General features: G+C 37.4%; 1 protein-coding gene across 6 annotated transcripts in view; it reads left to right on the top strand.

The window, feature by feature from the left end:
- NLGN1 (neuroligin 1) overlaps nucleotides 1–19,545 on the top strand; it is a 425,110-nt gene that overhangs the window by 256,710 nt on the left and 148,855 nt on the right. The gene's annotated exons all lie outside the window — the stretch shown is intronic.

Raw genomic sequence — 19,545 nt, 5'->3', positions numbered from 1 at the left:
TGCTGGCTGACCAGGAGCCGTGGCAACCCTCACCTTCCAGCTCCCTCACTGCCTGCTTTTTGCACATTCCTGTTTGTAGGCGCCTCCTTAGACCTGGAAAAGGGCTCCAGCCCACCCCACTTACAGCTGCTCCCTGGGCTGGTTCCCTGTGGGATTTCTCTGCCTTTCACAGAGACCAGGCAATCCTCAGATAACTCCTGAGTGAATGAACTCACCTCCTATTTTCCATCACAATGAAATGGAATTTTATTACCTTACCCCATTGTTTCTTTAAAAATCATTGTAATAACAGTGATTAATTCTCTGTTTTTTAGTATCCCAAGAGATAAAGAAACCTTTTTTAACAGTCCTTTCTGATCTTGAAAATTATACATTTCCTCTCCATCTTTCCTCCAAAAAAAGGTCAAATCTTTCATGTCCAGAGCTGCCAAACTAAATGACCTGATCATAAGCCTCATATTCTTCACCTGTAGGACCATCTAATTGTCCATTCATCCCCCTCTCCTAGTCTGAAAATATGTTCCTCATACCCAGTTTTTATTATTTTGAGAGATCTATCTCTCTTTTACCTGAAGGAGATACAAAAATTTTCTCATATCAGACAGGGATTATTCAAGATGTTGCACAGCTCTTCATCCTTTTTCTGGTCAGGAAATTTTACTGCACTTACTGTCTCAAATTACTGTGTGGTATGAAAGGCCTAAAGCAAAAATGGTCTTTCATAGTTAGATATATATATATAGCTAGGAAATATCACAGAAATTGTGCTAAAAATCAGAAAAGGTATTATTCCCTTCCTTAAAGCATATTAAGATCATGGACACTTATTTTTCCCCCTATAGATTAGTACTGCTCCCTCACAAACTCCCAAAATCAAACCCTAGATACTCAATCATGGCTTGTGAATAGCTCAATCTAAGCTGCTTTTTTTTTTTTGTCAAAAGAACCTTCTGTCCCAAAATTACACCTAAAAGGCATAATTTCTGAAAGAAATGTGATGTAACTAGCACTTGAGAATATGGTTAAAATGAAATATGAATTTGCATGGAGGTGACTTGCAAACAAGGTGATTTCATTAATTTTTATGCATATGATTTTAATATAAAAATATGGATTACAAGAAATTATTAAATTTTGATGAACTTTTGAGTAGCCAAGGCCACCTTCCTTTTTTTCTATCTACTCATCATGAAACATCTCCAATATCCTTGAATATAAGACAAAGGATATAATTTAAAAAAAAATCTCTGTAATTTTGTTCTTCACTTCCTTCAGAATGACTTTTAAGAATGATCCAGGCACACAATCCTCACCATGGGGGCAATAAATGGTTCCATATCAAACACAAAAGGAAGAACATTCCTTGTAATGCAGAAGGAATAAGAGTTGGTTTCTTTTTGCTTCCTATCCACTTCTTGTTTAAAAAAGATTGTGACATAATTTCTTCTTCTGTAGAATAGAAAATTGTTACTTACAATAATTTTTTATAAAGCTGTCATCATTCATTACTATTTATAAAGTGGTTTGAGATCCCCAGAGAGCGTTATCCTCTACCAGAAATTTGCACTCCCTCTACAACCAAAAATTATTAATAATTATTAATACTATTTTTAAATTTCCTTGATCACCTCAATTGGAATAGTATATGTTCTTTTCAATTAAAAAAAAAAAAACAAAACCAAAAAAACAAAAAGCAGTTTTCATCTTTGCATTCTAAAGGCTGTCTAAAGAAATAGTGTTTGCAATTTCATTTCTCAGGGCACATCCACAAATTCAAAAAAGTGAAAAGAATATTTATTTCTCCTCCTAGGATTTTTTATTATGTGAAATAACAATACCCTTGGATTTAACCACTACAGCTCTTACAAAAACTTAGCCTCATCATACAGAGATTTTTTTTTAAATACTGCTGTTTAGACAGGCATTCAGGGTATTCCACTTTCCTTTTTCCTTCTTGCTGTTTTCTAAAATAGGTGATGTTTTTTATCATGGGCTATCCTACTGTAAACACACAACTTTAATTTCCAAGAGCATCTTCCTTGGTGACTCTTATGGTAATCCTCAACCTGCACACTATTGGTTTTCATTTCCATTAAGATGTCAATTTTAAACCCTTGAGTCAGAATGAATATTTTATCTGGGCTCCTTGTTCATCACATGGAGTAAATTGTCTAGAATGAGACATTTATGTAGTGCTGGACATTTCTCTACAACAATAGCTCTGGAAAAAAAATTCTCCCATCTTGCTTGGTCGTTGCTCTAATAGTAATTTAGAAATGGTTAAGGTTAAGAAAGGCTCTTTGACAAAACTTTGGCAGGAACTTTGGGGACAGACCAGCGTGGTCTGTAAAATACTGATTGTTAGAGATCACACTGACTTCATGCTTTTTCTCTATCAGTTTGAATAAAATCCTGATGAAAGGTCTCAAGTTACCAACCCTGGAGATTGGTTATTTATTCCAAGACTGGGTCCTGATCAAGAAATCACATTAAAACCTTCCATGAAGCATTTTCTGTCATGGAATAGAACTGATTTTGAGTGATTTTGTTTAAAGGGAAAATATAATTATGAACAAAAAAAACTCCAATCAACCAAACAAAAAAATCCCCATCCAAATGTTTGTCCATCCATTCTGTTTTAGTATTTAGTACTTGGGCAGCTGGAAACAGAACAGATCACTAGAGCAGTTCACACACCTGGGTGAATGCCACAGGCAGGGGTTATGAAATCACACACCTAGCCAGGATCTATGCAGGGTAATTAAGAGACTTGGAAGATTTTATTCTGGTTAATATTGATATGAAGACTTCACAATTAAATTTGAAAATTAAGGAAGATTGAATCTATTAATACCCAAATATTGCATGAATACTTATTGGCTTTAATGCTTGCTTTCTAGAGAAAACAGAGGTTTCCTTGGTGTCCTGTAAAATTTTTCTGTGCTTCCTACAAGCTGAAGTTTAGTACAGATTTTATTTTAATCAAATTGTCCCTGAAAGTTCAAATTATTCTTCCATCATTGGAGACCTTTTGTCAATATTGTACCAGAAGTGCATAATAGGGAAATAAATCCCCTGTTTGCATTTAGAAATAAGATAATCTGAAGTTTTCATGTCAGAGATTAGAAGATTCTAACACAAGTGCAGAATTTAGCTGTGCAGTGGGCTGGAATTTGGAGATGAAAGGATGGGTACTGTAGAGCCAGCTGGCTCCTGTGTCTGGGTGTGAATAGTTTCAAAATTTTTTTTTTTTTATATAATTTAATACACTAATCTGTCTACAAAAAAAAAAATAAAAATGTTTTGTTCTGTTCCATGCAGCTGGTATTGAAAGGGAACTATAGGAAACCTCCCCCATTGGCAATTTTATTTGTGCTGTGGACACTTGTGAGGTGTTTTTCTTCTGGAATTTTTGTTTGTTTGATACCAGCACTCCTGGGGCTGTTGTGGTGTTTTAAACAATAATAAACAATAAACCTTAGCTCTGCCTTTGTCTGTGGACACCATATCTCAGCCTAAATCAAAGAGAAGCTCTGGGGGACAAGAGCCAAAAGGAGGAATAGATGGAGAAAATAACAGAAGGTGAGTATCACAATAACTGATATCATCTTTGACACAGTACAATCATAATAAATTACTAACACATAGTATTTCAAACAAAAGAAGTTAGAATATAAGGTATAGGTCAATCTGACCTATAGTAGGAAGGTAGACTGCTAAATTTAATTCATTTGAGTTAGGGGCACAAATTCCCCCCCACTTTTAATTGTGAATCCACATTAAGAAAAATATCTTTGTCTCTCAGTTGTGGGAATACAAGAGTCAGTCACTAAATTAATGCCTGGATGTGGCACTTGGTGCTCTGGTTTGCTCGACATGGTGGTGTTTGGCCAACAGTTGGACTTGATGGTATTTGAAGTCTTTTCCAACTTAATTCTTGATTCTGTGAAATTTGTTGCAGTTCATTGGTCTGACAGCTAATAGAGGCACACGGTGGCAATTTGCTTAATAGATTATAATTTATTGTCATTTTTTAAACTTAGAATGTGATTTTCCATTGTATTTAATGTACTTGCATCATGGATGACATTTTTTTTTCCTCAAGGGCAATCCCTTATTATCATGAAATGCTTTTAATCAAATTGTGACATGAAGAGAACACCCAAAACTGTAAGAATTTTAAATTCTAGAATTTGACTATTTATTTATTGTCATTCTTAGAAAAATACACTTTTTAAACTCATCACATTTCACTTCAAATACAGAATGGACTCTCTAACTGCTTTGACTCTTCAGATCTCTCTTTACATGGTACATAACATGGGAAATTCTTTCTTTTACTTCTCAGAGTAATATTGCTGGGAAATACAGCGCAGCTTGTCTCTTTTAAGCCTCAGGAAATTGTTCTGTCAGGGAAGAGTTTACAACCTTCACATCACATAAGAGTGTCTGCTGATTTGGCATGTTCAGCTTCAAAAAACCAAGTGGAGATTCTTGGAGATGTTACCTTGCCATTCCTCCAGCTGAAGTTAACAGAGTGGCAGGTGGATAAATCTCACCTTTTTTTGCCTCAGTTAACTTGGTCTTACAACACATGGATATTTCAGGGTGGGGGTTTTGCTGCTGTAAAAAAAAATAATAAAATAGAAAACAGAGTCTTCCTAGGTGAAAGCTGAAATCTAAGGAAGTTCTGCAGGCACTTCCAAATGCAGCAATGAGAGCAGTAGGGAAGGCTTTGTATGGAAAACCAGGATGTTTGCATGCAGTGTGGTACACAGGCAGCAGACCAGCTTATCTGGACCTGCTGGCACAGCAGCTGCCCACTGGGAAGTAAAAAAACCTAATTTCATGGTTGTGCTTTACCATAAACTACCTGTCTCTAACACGATGAATGGCCAGTTTGCCCTCATTAGTTCAGATGACACCACCAGCTTTAAAATGGCATGAAGCAGAGTGTGTTTTACTTCCAATGGGATGCTCTAAGCTACAGGAAGAAATATTCCATTTCTTCACAAAGAAAGCATTTAGAAAACAAGTGGAAAAGAAGTGATGTTCTCACTTTGTTTGACTTAGACTCCAGCTGGAATAGGCTGGAAGGGATGTGCTTTGTTAAGACAGTGTATTAGAGAAGATAAAATCATTTGAAGAAATGTCATCTGGGACTTCAATGTAGAAGGAAAAGCTATGCCACAATCCTCTGTTTCCTTCCTTGAGATGTTTTCTATGACGTGAAAGGGGAAGCAGAGCTGTCCCCAAAGGTCATGGAAAGCAAAAGGAAATATTTTCTTAATGAAAAGGGCAGTGCTTTTCTTAAATATTCCTTCATTGGCCTGTTTTTAAGTGAACCAACTCTGAGCACCAGATAGCAAAAGTAGCATCTCAGAAAGGTTTTATTTGATGTGAAATATTTGCCTTTTCTTTAACAACATAGTCCTGCAAATGTTAAATCTTTTGGCAAAATGATGCCTAATTCAACATTATAGAACACAGAAAAATCATTCTAAAAGAGGAAAGTATGAAATATATAAACTTCCCTTGACTGAAACAAGAAAAACAACTCCTTGTCCCTCAGCAGGGGGTATGTGCTGTCTCAGAGAATCTGTTTCTAGAAACTGTGGACATGTTGCAGAATCAGAGAACAGGAACAAGAAACGATTTGTTCTGTATTCCAATCTCATTTTTCATATTCATATCTATATATATTAACAATGAAACTTTCAGCTTTTAACACACATAATGATGACTTTCAACAATATAACACTTAATTTAACATATTGGTGCATCTGTTGAAGTTTAGTCTGTAATTTTTTATGAGTAGCACTAAGTTCAGTGTCTCAAAAATCTATTTGAACTAGACCCATTAATAGCCAAGGGGAAACCATAAGAAGCAGACACAAAATGATACTTTGGTTTCTTCTAAGAAATTAAGCTGAGCTTTATCAGCATGTTTAAACAAGCCAAAGCCTTGCTTTGATAAGCATTATTATATTTTCATAAACGTGTCTAATTTAATTATGCTAACATCAGGGAATCATGTAACCATTGTAGCTGAATCAGTGCTGGAAATCAGCTGTTACTGTGCTAGGACTTACAACAGAAGAAACTCAAAAATCCAAACTGGGGACAAGAGTTTAAATTCGGAATTTTAGTCCACGATGATTGAGGTAGCTTTTACTTAGAAAATCCTCAGAATCAGAGTGCTTTGGGCCTAAATACCTTTCCTTGGCCCTATTGCTGTCACATTAGCGTGTCATCACAGCACTTTGAGAGGCAGGACATTCCACATCAGCTTTCTGCAGCTTGTTCTTGACTACACAAACATTTGGCAGAGGGTGCAACCAAAGCTGACCTCTTTCAACAGACACATCTTGCCACTACCCCCAGCAGAAATCCTCAGGTGACCTTGAGATGCACAATATCGAGGCTGTGCAAACTCACTGCTGTGAAGCTCATTTATCTAAATGAAGGAGTTTCTTTAAGCATGACAGAGGGAGAGGTGGAGTGGCTTGTAGTCTTTGCTTGTTTTATTTCATTCTCATCCCTCCTATTATCTCGTCTTGCAACCTTGGTTAAGTCCATTAACCTCTTTATGGCTCTGTGTCATTTCCCATGTGTTGTCCTTTTAGTCTGAGTCATTTAGAGCAGGTCTGTACACACAGTCCGGGCTCACCGGGGCCCTTAATGCTCTGCAGGAGAAATTGCAAATAATTGAGGTAACCTATCAACACCCAATAAGCCAACACAGAGCTACCCAACGATCCGTGCCATTTCATTTTCAATCTAGTTAATGTTTTAATTATTTTACTCCCCCTCTTCTGCTTAGTGTTGTCACAGTGTACGTGGGAATATTCAACTTTGTTTCTGCATCGAGCCACCGGCTGCTCCGGTGAGGTTTGAACACAGGGCAGAGGTGGGGTGGGACTTGATGGGAACAAGGTGACATTGCCAGGGTGAAGAATATTCCCTAGAGAAAGGCTTCACATTTCTGACAACTGAACTGTGAGCGCTTCTCCCTGTTGGGTGTTTGGCACCATGCCCTTCAAAGAAGGTAAAAATCATCAGGGAACTATTGGGTCCCCAAATTCTGCTATGGAGAATGTGGCCAATTGAAACAGAAATTCTAATCTTTCTTACAAATTTCCCTGCTCCATTCTGTCCTAAGTGGTTGTCTTCATATCCTGTAACAGTCCATCAGAATAAGTAATTTGTTGTACTTCACAATTTTTATCAGATTTTTTATTAATAAAGGAGTTCTTTCCATGCTTTTCTGAATTAAGACATGCATTTTAATTAAGATTGAGAATTAGTGCTTTCTATGTCTTTTTAGGTTTAATTTTCCATTTTTTAACCTTTTATGCTACTATTTCTTGATATTAATATTCATAACAAAATGTTCTATTTTAATTACCTCATCCATTCATCTCCGTATGCATGGCTTTAAACATGCAAATAAAAATTCATTATAAAAAATGCAAAGCAAATAAATTAAGAAATGAATTGTTAGATTTGTTTTTATTTCTATATGTTCTTTGTTAGGTGGTTTGTTGTTCTACTATTTCCTTTCAAGGTTTGCTCTCTCTTGGTTTGGATATGTGCTATTTCCTTTAAATAGTTCATCTTTTTATTAAGTTAGTGAGGAAACTGTCCATATCTTACAGCACTGGATAAGGATAAACTCTACCCTGTTCACCTTGTTCAAACTAAGAGATTTGTCTCACTTTGGCAGTATCCTAACATGATCTTTCTGATTTTATTAGTAGTTCATAAAGCCCAAATTTATTTGCAGAGGAAGGCCTAGATATCTTTTTGGGGTCATTTCATAGACAGAGGTCCAGGGTATGCCTTTAAATCCAGTCTTATCATCTCTTTTGCTGAGGTTTTTATTTTTACAAAACTTTGTAAATCACTGCTTGGTATTTCCAGTGTTTATGTGCATGTTTGCACTTTTCAGTGTAAATTAGTGCCCCCCCCAGTCAAACCAATCTCTTGCAATGATGGATTGCAGGAGCAATTTGAGAATATAGCTTCAAAGGCTTTGTGTGCTTTCTCTGTTGAATGAGAACAGGTTCCTGCCCACATCTCCCTGCCTAGAAACACTTAAGTAAATTGTAGTTAATTAAATTAATGTAGGCTAATATCATACCCAGATTAATTGATTGGTTATATTTGAAACTGATTATTTCTCCCCATTTACAGCCTGGAAGATTTGGTGGAAAAGATCTAGCAACTTTTAAAGGGTTAGGAGTATTTCAATTTTCAAATCTGTGGTTCTCATACCCGAAACATTCATGTTTTGAAGGGCAGGTTCACTAGTACAGTCCATTTAGCCACAGTTAGATAGTGACTGAGGCCACAGAGTAAATACAGAATATTTGAGTTCATTTCTGTCTCATTTACTTTGCTCTTGCCACAGATATATCTCATGTAATGGCCTTATCCCGAAGCAAGAGTTTTAAAACTTTTAGAATTCCTGACCTCTGGCTTTTTTCTCCTAAGATAGTATGAAATATTTATGGCCAATATGAAAAAAAGTGTGGGTAATTCCTAGTTCTGTTCACACAAAGCTGAGAACCGCTCTTCCAAAGAGAAACACAGCTGTTCACCTTTATATCATATTACAAACAAGTCAGGGATGTTTGCTTCATTCTTTATTCCGGCTCAGATCCGTACCTAAAGACGAAAAGGAGATTCCATCCTATTTTTTTCCTTCTCCAAAATGTACCCATGAGTTCCCTGAGGCTGGGAGCCCTTGGTGCAGAGCCCCCAAACACTCGGGGTGAGCTCTTGTGGTTGCAGGGCATGTACCAAGCCAGCTCCTGTCCCCCTGACAGCCCTGCAGCTCGCTTCCAGGACTCTGGCCTTTTACTGCAGCATGTGCTAAATTTTAGCAAACCAATAGAAGGTCTTCAAGCTGCTTACTGTTTAAATATTTCATCATTTTTCCCCCCCTCATAAATATAGATGTAGTCAAAGTGTGGAGAAAATAGAAAAATCAGCAGGTGTAATATTCTGGTTTATGACACCTGGGCTTCCTTTGTAACCTTTATTACTTTATGGTACTCTACAGCATATTATTAAAGCAAGTTCTGGTCTCTGGTTGCAGGTTCGTCCTGCTTTTTCACAGAGATTTTTTTTTACTTTCTTGACTAAATTGAAATATAACAAAGAGCTTTTAGGAAACCACACTACTAATAAAGTACATTGCAGTTCATGAAAAAATGATCTACTCTCCTGCCAGCAGATTATGGTTTGAATGGAAAAACAGGAGCAAGCCTAAAGGAGAGCCCTGACTGGGCTTTTAAGACCTTCCACTTCACAGCTGAGGGCTGTGTGGGAATGTCCCAGTGTGGGTACTGCTCACCCTGGCTATTGGCATGCCAGCATTTTATTCCTGATGCCCATGGATTGCCACAACCCAGTGCAATTGGAGTGTTAATGATGCTTGGTGGTTCCTTTTTTATTTCTAGTTTCAAGAAGTCAACCAGCTTGCAACTAATATAAAATATTTATTACACCGAGTTTTGAATCATTCCACTTTATTAATAAAAATCTCTTGTGGTACTCAAGCTGTATAATATATCAATATTTTAGAAGCCAAACTTAATTTCTCTAAAAGTTGTCAAGAGAAGCTAAATACAAATGCTTCTTTGTATCTCTCTCTATACTAGCATTAGCACAATTTTAACTTTTTACTAGTTGTCTTCAATTTTCTCAATATCCAAAATGTACTTAATACATTTTGATAATATATTTAATATATATGGCTCACTGAGGTTCTGGGGTGATGGTTTTAGACATCCTGTATGAAAGCTGTCCCACTGAATTTCTGCTTGTTTATGCTGGAATAGATATTTTCCATCATGCTCTTATAGGGCAACAAGTTGGTTCAAAATCTGGGAAAAAAATACTTGAGTTTTTCTGCAGCTTCATCTTTATTATGGTAACTGCTTTAATTATTTAGATCAATTTTAAGAATCTCTTCCTCCCTCACATACTTCATAGTTTTCTCCCATCTTAATCAAATCTGCCAGCCCTCGAATTTATATTCTTTAGTTTCTATTGCTAATTTCCTTCAGGCCCTACTTATATTTTATATCTATTCCTATTTATCCCTTTTACCCACATTTGCTGTAATAATATTCTTTTACATTGCCTAAATAGCTGCATTCACTTTTGTTTTGAAACACATTGTTTTGGGTTTGTCATCAGTTTTTGGAAAGCTGAGTTTTGCCGTCCTTAGTGTCTTATTTTCAGCATAGAGGAAAATGCTCTTAAGCAGTTCACAATTATAATTCATGATTTCCATTTAAATTGAGCATCTACTAAGATATTCTCTTTATTTTTTTCCTGCATAGCTCTTTCTCCTAAGTGATTTGATTCATAATGTTTTTCATGTTTATGCAATTAGTGATTTTAACAAAAAAGACCAGGTGTCTTGCCCTTACTCAGGAGCAGTAATCTTTTCCAGAAAGGTCTGAATGTAGTTCAGGTTGGGAAAGAAAGGAAACAAAGGAAGGAGATGGTAACTTCTCCAATCAAACATGTTTTCCTCAGGATTCTAACCTGCCACTAACCACAGCCCTAATACATATTTTTGAGGTAGGAGACCTTCTCCTGTAATTTCCAAAGTTGCACTTTATTTCCAGCAGTGGGGAATTTGCAGACCTTGACCTCTCAGGTGTGACTCTCCCAGCAATTATAGAGCAGCCCCTGTGCAGTCACAGCCAGGTGTTGATGTGCCCCTTCATCACCTCCCTTGAGGGTTTTGATGCTGTCTGGCAGATGATACCAGTGACCTTATCATTTGTTCAGCTGTAGTTTGTACCCACATGCACTCCAGATCTTCTGATTCTCTTATTTAGGGTCCTTTAGTCAAACAGAACCTTTTTTTTAAAACAGTTCTCCCATGGAAAAATACAATGGGATCATACAGTGCTATGGGATCTTCTGACTGCCTCCTTCTCCTCTGGACTCTTTCCAAACAGATTTATCATTGAAGTGGCAGCCTCAAAACAATTGGTTTTCTATAATTTGGGCTCATGTTTGCTAGGAAACCAGTTGCCCAAGAAGGAGTCTAGGAGAGCCTATGTTATGGGATGCCAAAGAATCCCCATGGATGAGTTTTTCAATAATTGGTGGCCTGTGAAAAAGCTTTCAGCCCAGCTGATGTTATCTTAGATGGTATCAGTCATTCACAGGAAGATCTCTAAGAGCCCAAACTCCATTAGTTATTACAATCACAGAATTACTTGACAAAGAATGTTATTATACCTCCCTGTTGTCCCACATCCCTCTCTAAAGACTTACTTTAGCATCACTTTAGCAATTATATTCTTCCCACTGAGTTTCAGTGGTGTTGGCCAGGTTACAGTTGTGTTCACGAAGAGGCAATTCCAATGGTGCTCCTTCATTTCTCAGGCATCTCAGTGGGGAGATTGTCTTTCCACATTCCAGTGTCCTGGATATATTCTGTTCTCAAGATCTCATTTAGACCAAAATTAATGCTCCTTTTGCTTTTTTTTTTAAATTATTTTTCATTTTCCCGTATGTTATGTTTCCAGAGAAGCTTCTGGCTGCAGTCAACCTCTCACTTTCCCCTGAGCACTTTTCCTTGCAGGTCTCACTTACTGCTCTGTTGCTGCCATTTCGGAGTCCAGGTGTTTTTAGGATGTGCTGGTGCTGTGCATGTGTCCTATATATTTCCACCTCTTCCATAGTGAGGATTTGAAAAGTATATTACCCCCAATTCCTTCTCAGGAGCAATGGTAATAAGTAAAATATTTTGACTTTGCTGTCTTGTTTTGTTTCATTCTGTTTAGGTTTTTTTTACTTTTACTGTTACAGATCTTATTTAGGTTGAAATTAGGAGGTTTGGGGAGCTTTGTCCTTTTGGGAAAGCATCATGTAAATTCCTTTAGAGTTAAATTCAGTGAGAGTCATGCTGGGCTGGCACAGAAACCAGGACAAGTATAACTGTGTTAGTACAGCTCTGTCTGAGTTAAGTAGCTTTGCTGAACAGCAGGGCAGAGGAGGCTGATCAGAGGACTGTGCTAATTCAGTTAAATCCTTTTCCATTTTGGAGATGTCACATTTAGAGCTCGTATATTTCTGTGTAGTGCTGCATTTTGTCATGCAAACATACCCTGATAAATCTTTCAATTCTAAGGTCAGTGACCCATTCATGGATGAAACCACATTTTTTCCCCCAGCTAAAGCATCCAGATAGCATTGTACAGAATAAAATACAAAGTGATGAACCCAGGCCCAAGGGCACCACTTTTAGCTGATGTCTATTATGTATGTATATGTGTGAAGGTACATATCATGCAATGACAGGCTTTTAGAGGCTTCTAATCTACATTTTTCTTAGCCCAGAAATATATGAATAGGAGCCTGAATTCATTTTCTGAATCCAAAAAGCACATATCTTTATCCCATGCTTTTAAGAATCCTTTCATTTGTGCTCATTTGCAGTCTGTTACAATTTTTTGAGAGTTGTATGCATACATTTCAGAGCAGGATGGTGGCTTTTATTTTAGCCTGGACTATTTTCTCCTCCACATTCCAGAACAACTGCTCACGTGGCAGGAGGGCACAGATATCGCCATGGATCTAGATAATCTGTGGTTATGAAAACCATTCAAAATGTTTCTCAATTATTTTCTTTTTCTATATTGTTTCCTGTACAATCCTTTTTTGCACACCTGGGAAAGTGTTGAAGCCTTTATGGTTCACCCTCACTATGAGAAATCTTCCAATGAGCAGTGTGTTCATTTTGAGGGAGAAATGGTTCTTACTGCAGCTTCTGCTCAAATCCCAACCACAGGTGTATGATCATGGCAAGGATTTGTGTTTGCTTCTCTGCATGTGTGGTTTTAATGTTTTAACAGCTGAAAATAAGATTGCTTTCAATTTTCACTTTCTGAATCCCACATAAGCAAAGGGATTTATTTTTCTTGATTGCTTAATTAAGTAGGATGTTCACTATGGAAAGCAAAATATTCCAAAGTCTTAACAGCTTAGAAAGCTTTTAGAAAACTTGTGATTTGATGTGAATAGAGTCAAACAGAGAAAACTTACTTTCTTTAACAAAATTCAATTTCGAGGGCCTTTAAGAACTAATTAACTAAATTAATTGATATTGGTTTCACTGAAGCAGATGATGATAACAGTTGTGTGTCTTGCAGTCCTGCCACTCTTACTCCTTCACTGCCAGAAGAGCTTGTTTTAAAAAAGGGATTTTTTAATGATAGAGATAATAAAAAAGTCTTTGAAACTATTTACTTGTCACTGCCAAGCTTGCACAAAGTACAGACAACGTGTCTGCTTTTGTTTCCCCCAACTTTAGCAGCACAGATGTAACTTTTAAAATGCTTCTGGGGGTGTTTTGGTAGGGACACAGCAGCTATTGCTGAGATGTGCTTCTTCAGGAGTAATTCTTGAAGGTACATTTAGGAGATTAAACGTTAAAGAAAATAAATTATACTGGAACAGTTCTGGAGAGACAGATTTAATGATGAATATACAAGATAATGCTTTGAGAGTGTCAAAGGGAGGAAAGTGTTGAATGATTACTTTGTGAAGTAAGATCTGTTCAATGCATTTCTTGGGGGTGGTGCAGGGATGCACTTCCCTGAGGAAAGTGATCGAGTTTGAGCTGGAACTGACTGAAGCAACTGTCCTTAAATGTATTTACACATATATGCACACACACATATAAATATAAAAACCAGAAAAAAATCTGTTAACAGTCAGACAACTAAAGCAATACCATTTCCTCCTACATCTCTTCTTTTTATTTCAATTTTATTCATAAAATTGGTAAAAGTATCTGTTTTTTTTCCTATGACAACAGTATTTCCTGGATGTTTTCAATTGTTTTTGTTATTAGCTGTCTAGATTCCCTCCATTCATTCCCTTTTCTTTCATTCTTTCTCATTATTATTTAGTCAACTCTACTTTTTCCCCCCATTGTCTCCCCACTCATGCTCTGCTTTTTGAGCTCTTGGCTAAAAATACAAGATTCAAAGGGCAAATCTATTAAAAGAAATGGCAGTACCTTTATAGCTCTCTCAGAAAAGAAGAAAGAGATGTTTCACCTCCTCCCACGGGGCTGATTTCACCTGGGAAGCTGCCAGTTCATTTGCACAAATACACCTTCCACCTCCCCTGACTGATGGAGGCAGTGGTGTCAGAAAAATTTCAGGATGTGCCCCACTCAACATGAGAATTGCAGAAGCCCTTAATTCCTTCAAAAGGATGTCCATTAAATAAGCAAAGAGACAAATAAACGCCTTTAGTTAGGAAGATTGCCTTCTCTGCTTGCTGCTCCAAGAGTTTGGCTTCATGTAGTAGACAGGAGCCTAGAGTAAATTTCCAGCTGAGGAAAGACTTTGGTTTTTCCAAGATGCCCCCAGTAAAAGCATCTACCAGAAATAATTTTCTTCTGCTGTGTTTTCCCTGTGTTTACTGGTGGCCAGTGCTAAAGCCTTGGGCAACCTCTAGGTTTTTTGGGTTTTTTTTCACTTTTTGAACACCCCCTGCAGCTCCAGTTTTTTTCTGTTCCTGCTGGGTCTTCGATGATGTGTGCATTGCCATTGGAGCTGGGGAGTCCCACAGACTTTGAAGTGATGCCTGCCTTTTCCCGTGGGGTGGTTTAAAAAATTGCCTATCAAAAATAACATCAATGGAAAACATTCACACGTCAGTCAAAAAACAAAAAACAGCAAGAAAAGGCATGATCATAAAGGTGGAGCAGAAAAATAATGAATTATAGAAGCTTTCTCTACTGCAAATTTCAACCTTGACCTTACCCCAAATTGATCATGCTAAAAATTATGCATATTATAAATGGGCTAATCTTGCCAGCACTGAAGTTTCAGTTCCAGCCTGACTTTATTCTTTGCTGGGGTCTCTGAGAAGCCTCAGCATTGTCATTTTTCCATACCTGCTCTGCTATACTCGTGGTCTGCCTATAAATCTGTACAACCATGACACCATGAATATACTCTGAATTGCTTTTACCAGAGCTGAATCCAAAGGATTTTCCTTGGGCAGAGGAAATATTTACCCTAGGTGCTGTTTCTAGCCTTTTTACCTCAAAAATTGGTTTAAATTTTGAACAGAACTCGCTATATCAGTTCAGTAAAGTAGACTGAATGTTTCATGAGTCTGAATACTGACAGTGTATTTTGCAATAAGGTTCTGCACCTCGTTACATGCCAGTCTGGCTGCTCACTATTTCATAGCAATCACTTTTCAGAATTGGTAAATCTTCATGCAGAAAGAGGAAAATATAGTCAACATTCCAGTAATTGTTGTTTCTTGCTGCATAAGGGGATTTACAAATACTGCAACAATGTTGAAGGTAAAATTATTTTTAGATGCTCTGCTGTGAGCTCGAGCAAGCTCTGGCCCAAAATCTATCAACTAGAAGGTCAGGCAGTGGTTTATGAATGTAATGGAGCTTCAGTTGTAAAAATCTGCTGCAGGAATCAGAGGCAGAGATGGAGGGGTTCATCGAAGAGCTGCACTAAAAATGCAATCCAGCCTGCAGCTATTATTCTTAAAGAGGGAGACATAACCCAGCTCTGGCATCCAGACTATTATACCTAGCAAAACTAGTTTATTTTTGAAGTGGTTTATTAATTAAGTCAGAAATAACTGAGAGGGAAAAATGAAGATATTTTCTGCAGGAAATTAAAGTAGCAATATAAACAAGTTCTGAACAGTCTATTTATTTCCAATTAATGAAATTTAATTTAAAAGATAGAATGAGCTTCCAATCCACGATTCTTATAGCCCAGTATGTTGTCTGGAAACAGAATTCGTTTTAATTAGTCATAAAAAGTATTAAAAATCTTCCAGTGACAAATCCCCCATAAATTTGTGACTCTATTCAAAAAACAAGGATGGCACAACTTTTTTAAAAGACTATGCTGCATATTTTTAGTAATGTTAACGATAAAAACATACATAAATCATATATCCCTAGCTTTTTAACAGCCTCCTAATATCTACAGCAGTTGTAAACCCACTCCAATTGTTGTTGCATGATGGAAATATTAAATTTAAATCTTCTTTCCAGCAACTTTTGAAGGTCCTTTCCAGTTTTTCCTTTAACTTTCTGCCACAGGAAAGTTCTCCTGCCTAACATAATAATTTAAAATAATCCTCTAGGGAGAAGCAATGTTAATTACCTGGCTGCATCTGCCCATTACACAATTAAATCTGTGACTAACAGGAGACACTTTTAAACCCCATGGATCCTGTCAGGCTCCAGGAGCCACCCAAGAGTTTCTCAACCTGTGCATTCAGTCCCTGGAGCTCAGATTCGCCTCATTTTTCATATCAGGCTCCACTGACACAAAAATCAAATGTCCCCAAAATAATTTCCAAGCTTTAGCCTTGGCATATGGCACAACATGGCATTACCAAAGGCAGCATGGGAGAGCTCTAATGGCTCCTGATGCACAACATCCCAATTAAGTGCCACAATGAAAGCAGCAATTTCGGCTTCTTTAATAACAGACTTCAACCAAGCAAGTCTTTGCTTCAAAGGATCTTTTAATAAATGTGAAGTAAAGCTTGAAAGGAGGAAAAAGCTAAAGAGAAACTATAGTTACTTTGTTACAGATGGTTAAAGTGGAGAATTGTTGGCTTAAAAATGAAGCTTTTAGTAATTGAAGAGTCTCTCCAGAGACACCCCGTGGTGTTCCACACACATACATGAACCAGCCCTGGTATGTGCATGCTTGTCTAATTCACTTTCCTTGCTTGGTTTTAAAAAAATGTTCTTGAAACAAGAATAACAATAAAATGTATTTTATTTATAGTTCATTGTCCTGTGCTGCATGGCAGAGCTCTTCAGGTGTGGTGAGATTTTATTACATGGCAGAGAGCTGGCAATCAAGCTGGAAGTAAAAACTTTCTGTGGAAAATCAAGCACGGTTTTATTCAGAAATTAGAATTCTTGTTGTCAACTCACAACTAAGACCTACTTATTCTTTTGAATAGACAAGTCTACTGTGCACAGTAGTTCCCCTCTTAAAATCTGCATTTGCAATTAACTGCAGAATTGACATAAGGTGGTAGCAGGTCTAATTTTTTTTACTAAAGTACTTTTTGATAGTGATTTTTTGTATGCACATACACGTTCCTAAGAGATAACTCTGCTCTTCTTTCCATGAGATCATTCCTTAATTACTTTACACAGCTGAATAACAGATGCACAGCAACAATAGATCAAGAAAAGACGTTAAAGATATTCTCTATAAAACAGTTCCTTCCTAATGGGGAGCTCATGGAATGTGGCAGTAATAACAGTTAATTTACATCTGGCATAATTGAGAGGCCAGAACAGCAGCCAGGAGTTCTGTGTCCGGGTAATGTGACAAGATGAGCCAACCTACCTTAGCAGCCACCTTTCCTCCCTGACCTCAGCTGTGTGCACACAACATGGTCCACAACAAACATCTCTATTTCTGTGGACATTTCTGGGGGGAGACTTCTGCCTTCTTTAGAGGGAGCTGAGAAATTCCAGGGCAAAGCAGCAGCATGAGCAGGGAAGGCAGAAAGAAATTTGCAGTAGCAGCATGGTGATTACTGAAAGGATTGTACTAGTGTGGGAAAGTACATTTTTATTTTCTTAGTACAGTGTTGATTTCAGTTGCAGATAAAATGGGAAAATAGTGCTTCTTTTTCACCACAGTCCATCTAAGCAGCTAAGAACACAATTCCATATTAACTGAGCTCCATAGCAACCTTGAGAAAGGTATTTGTATAATGTGCATATACTTACAGTGAAGCACCACACGTCAAAGCTAAATGATTAAAAATTGGTGTTCACAAACTATATGAGAACCTCAGAAAGATTTAAATGAACTCTATACATTTCTTTGCCATAGAATCAGGTTGCAGTGTTAAAGAAAGAATCCCATGAAAAGGATTTGGAAAAATGCTGGAAAAGGGGTGATTGATCACTACAGCTGTAGCAGGTATAGGATTAGCAGGGAGAGAGGGGTCATTTAAAAGGAGCACCTCTGGCTCTGTCTTTACAAGGGCACTTGCTGGTGTTAAACACTGCCTGAACATTATCTGTAAAATGCATCTCCCAAGAAAATGTAAATCTGGTGTGGGAATGCTGAGTGAGACGAGGCTCCTTCGCTGATATTTTGTAAGCTTGGGCTACATCTGTTAAATGGTTAAAGGATTACATTTAATTAAGCTTAAATTGGGACCTGTAGTAGTTTCATCTTTAGCTGTAAATTAGTATCACTTCTTGCCCTTGTGCTCCAATATAGAATGGTAGATCCTTTCTGCTGGAGTGTTTTATAGTTTGGATTGTAATAAAATATGTTAGAGGCAATAATTGGAGGGTAAACTGGAGAAGGTCACATGATTTATGGGATAACTGTAACTTCTGAGAATAGAAAAAACCTCCGTCAGACTGTCTGCAGAAAACCCAGTTTACCAACATGAGATACTGATATAAATGCTTATGCTTGAGGCAAATTTCAGTCCCAGCTGTTCTGAGGTAGACTCAGCACAAGGGGAAATCCTGATTCTCACTCTTCCCATGAGTTAAATCACAGATGCTTGGATGCTGGGCTGTGGTCTGGGAAGGGTTATTCTTCTACTTACTGAATTTCTGCTATTATAAATGCAGGTTTGCTGTTCTGCCTGGCATAAAATGTAAAAATTTAAGAGATTTACTGATGTTTCAGCTCTTTGTTTGGGTTCTTAGTGTGCTCCGTGGTACTAGAAAATGTTTTTCACTTCTGTATTTCAGTGTTTGAAAAATCAGGATGGTACGTGAGAGAAGCAAACACTGTTCAATTCCTTTCCTATTCTGAAATTAGCTGTCTTAAGAGAGTGTTGCTTTTCAAAAAACTGTATTTTAAAGAAGTGTTCAAAGGCTGAACTTTTATGAATGCCTACACTTAAAAGGACTTTTCTATTTTAAAGCATTTTTGTGACGGAGTTGTGATGGAAATATTGACATAATGGTGATAACAAAAAAGACATCAAAATGTTAATAGAGATAGAGATGCAGAAATTCTGTCCTTGTGCCTCACTGGTTAAAATTTCTTCTTGAGCACACCAGAGTCTGGCACTCAGCTCACCCTGCTAATTGTTATGATGTACCACTTGCTGAAGGATTTCCATTAACAAGCCGTGGATGTCCCTCTTTCTCCCCCAGCAGTGCTCCCCTATTAAGTTATTTGAGGAGGAAGAGAAAATCTCTCTCAACATAGGAATTATCCCTGAAAATATTTGATAGAAAAAAAGCTGTAATTGGCAGCACATAGATATGAAAGCCTTGCAGTGAGTGTGAAAGAGCAAAGGAAGAAAAATAACTTCTAGACAGAGCTTTGCCAGGACAATCATGCTGGCATGACAGACAAATTGTTTTTGAAGTATGTTTTTACTGGTTTATTTGGGTTTTTTTGATTATTTTTAACTTTAGCGCCTGTTTTCTGCTTTAATCTACTTCTACTTACAAGAGCAGTGAAGCTGATGAAGGGTCAGGAGCACAAGTCTAAT

This window comes from Pseudopodoces humilis, chromosome 11 (assembly GCF_049639895.1).
Source record: "Pseudopodoces humilis isolate 2021_Gansu_Grassland_sample_001 chromosome 11, ASM4963989v1, whole genome shotgun sequence".
Lineage (NCBI taxonomy): Eukaryota > Metazoa > Chordata > Aves > Passeriformes > Paridae > Pseudopodoces > Pseudopodoces humilis.
This window is presented reverse-complemented; position numbering and strand designations above follow the sequence as displayed.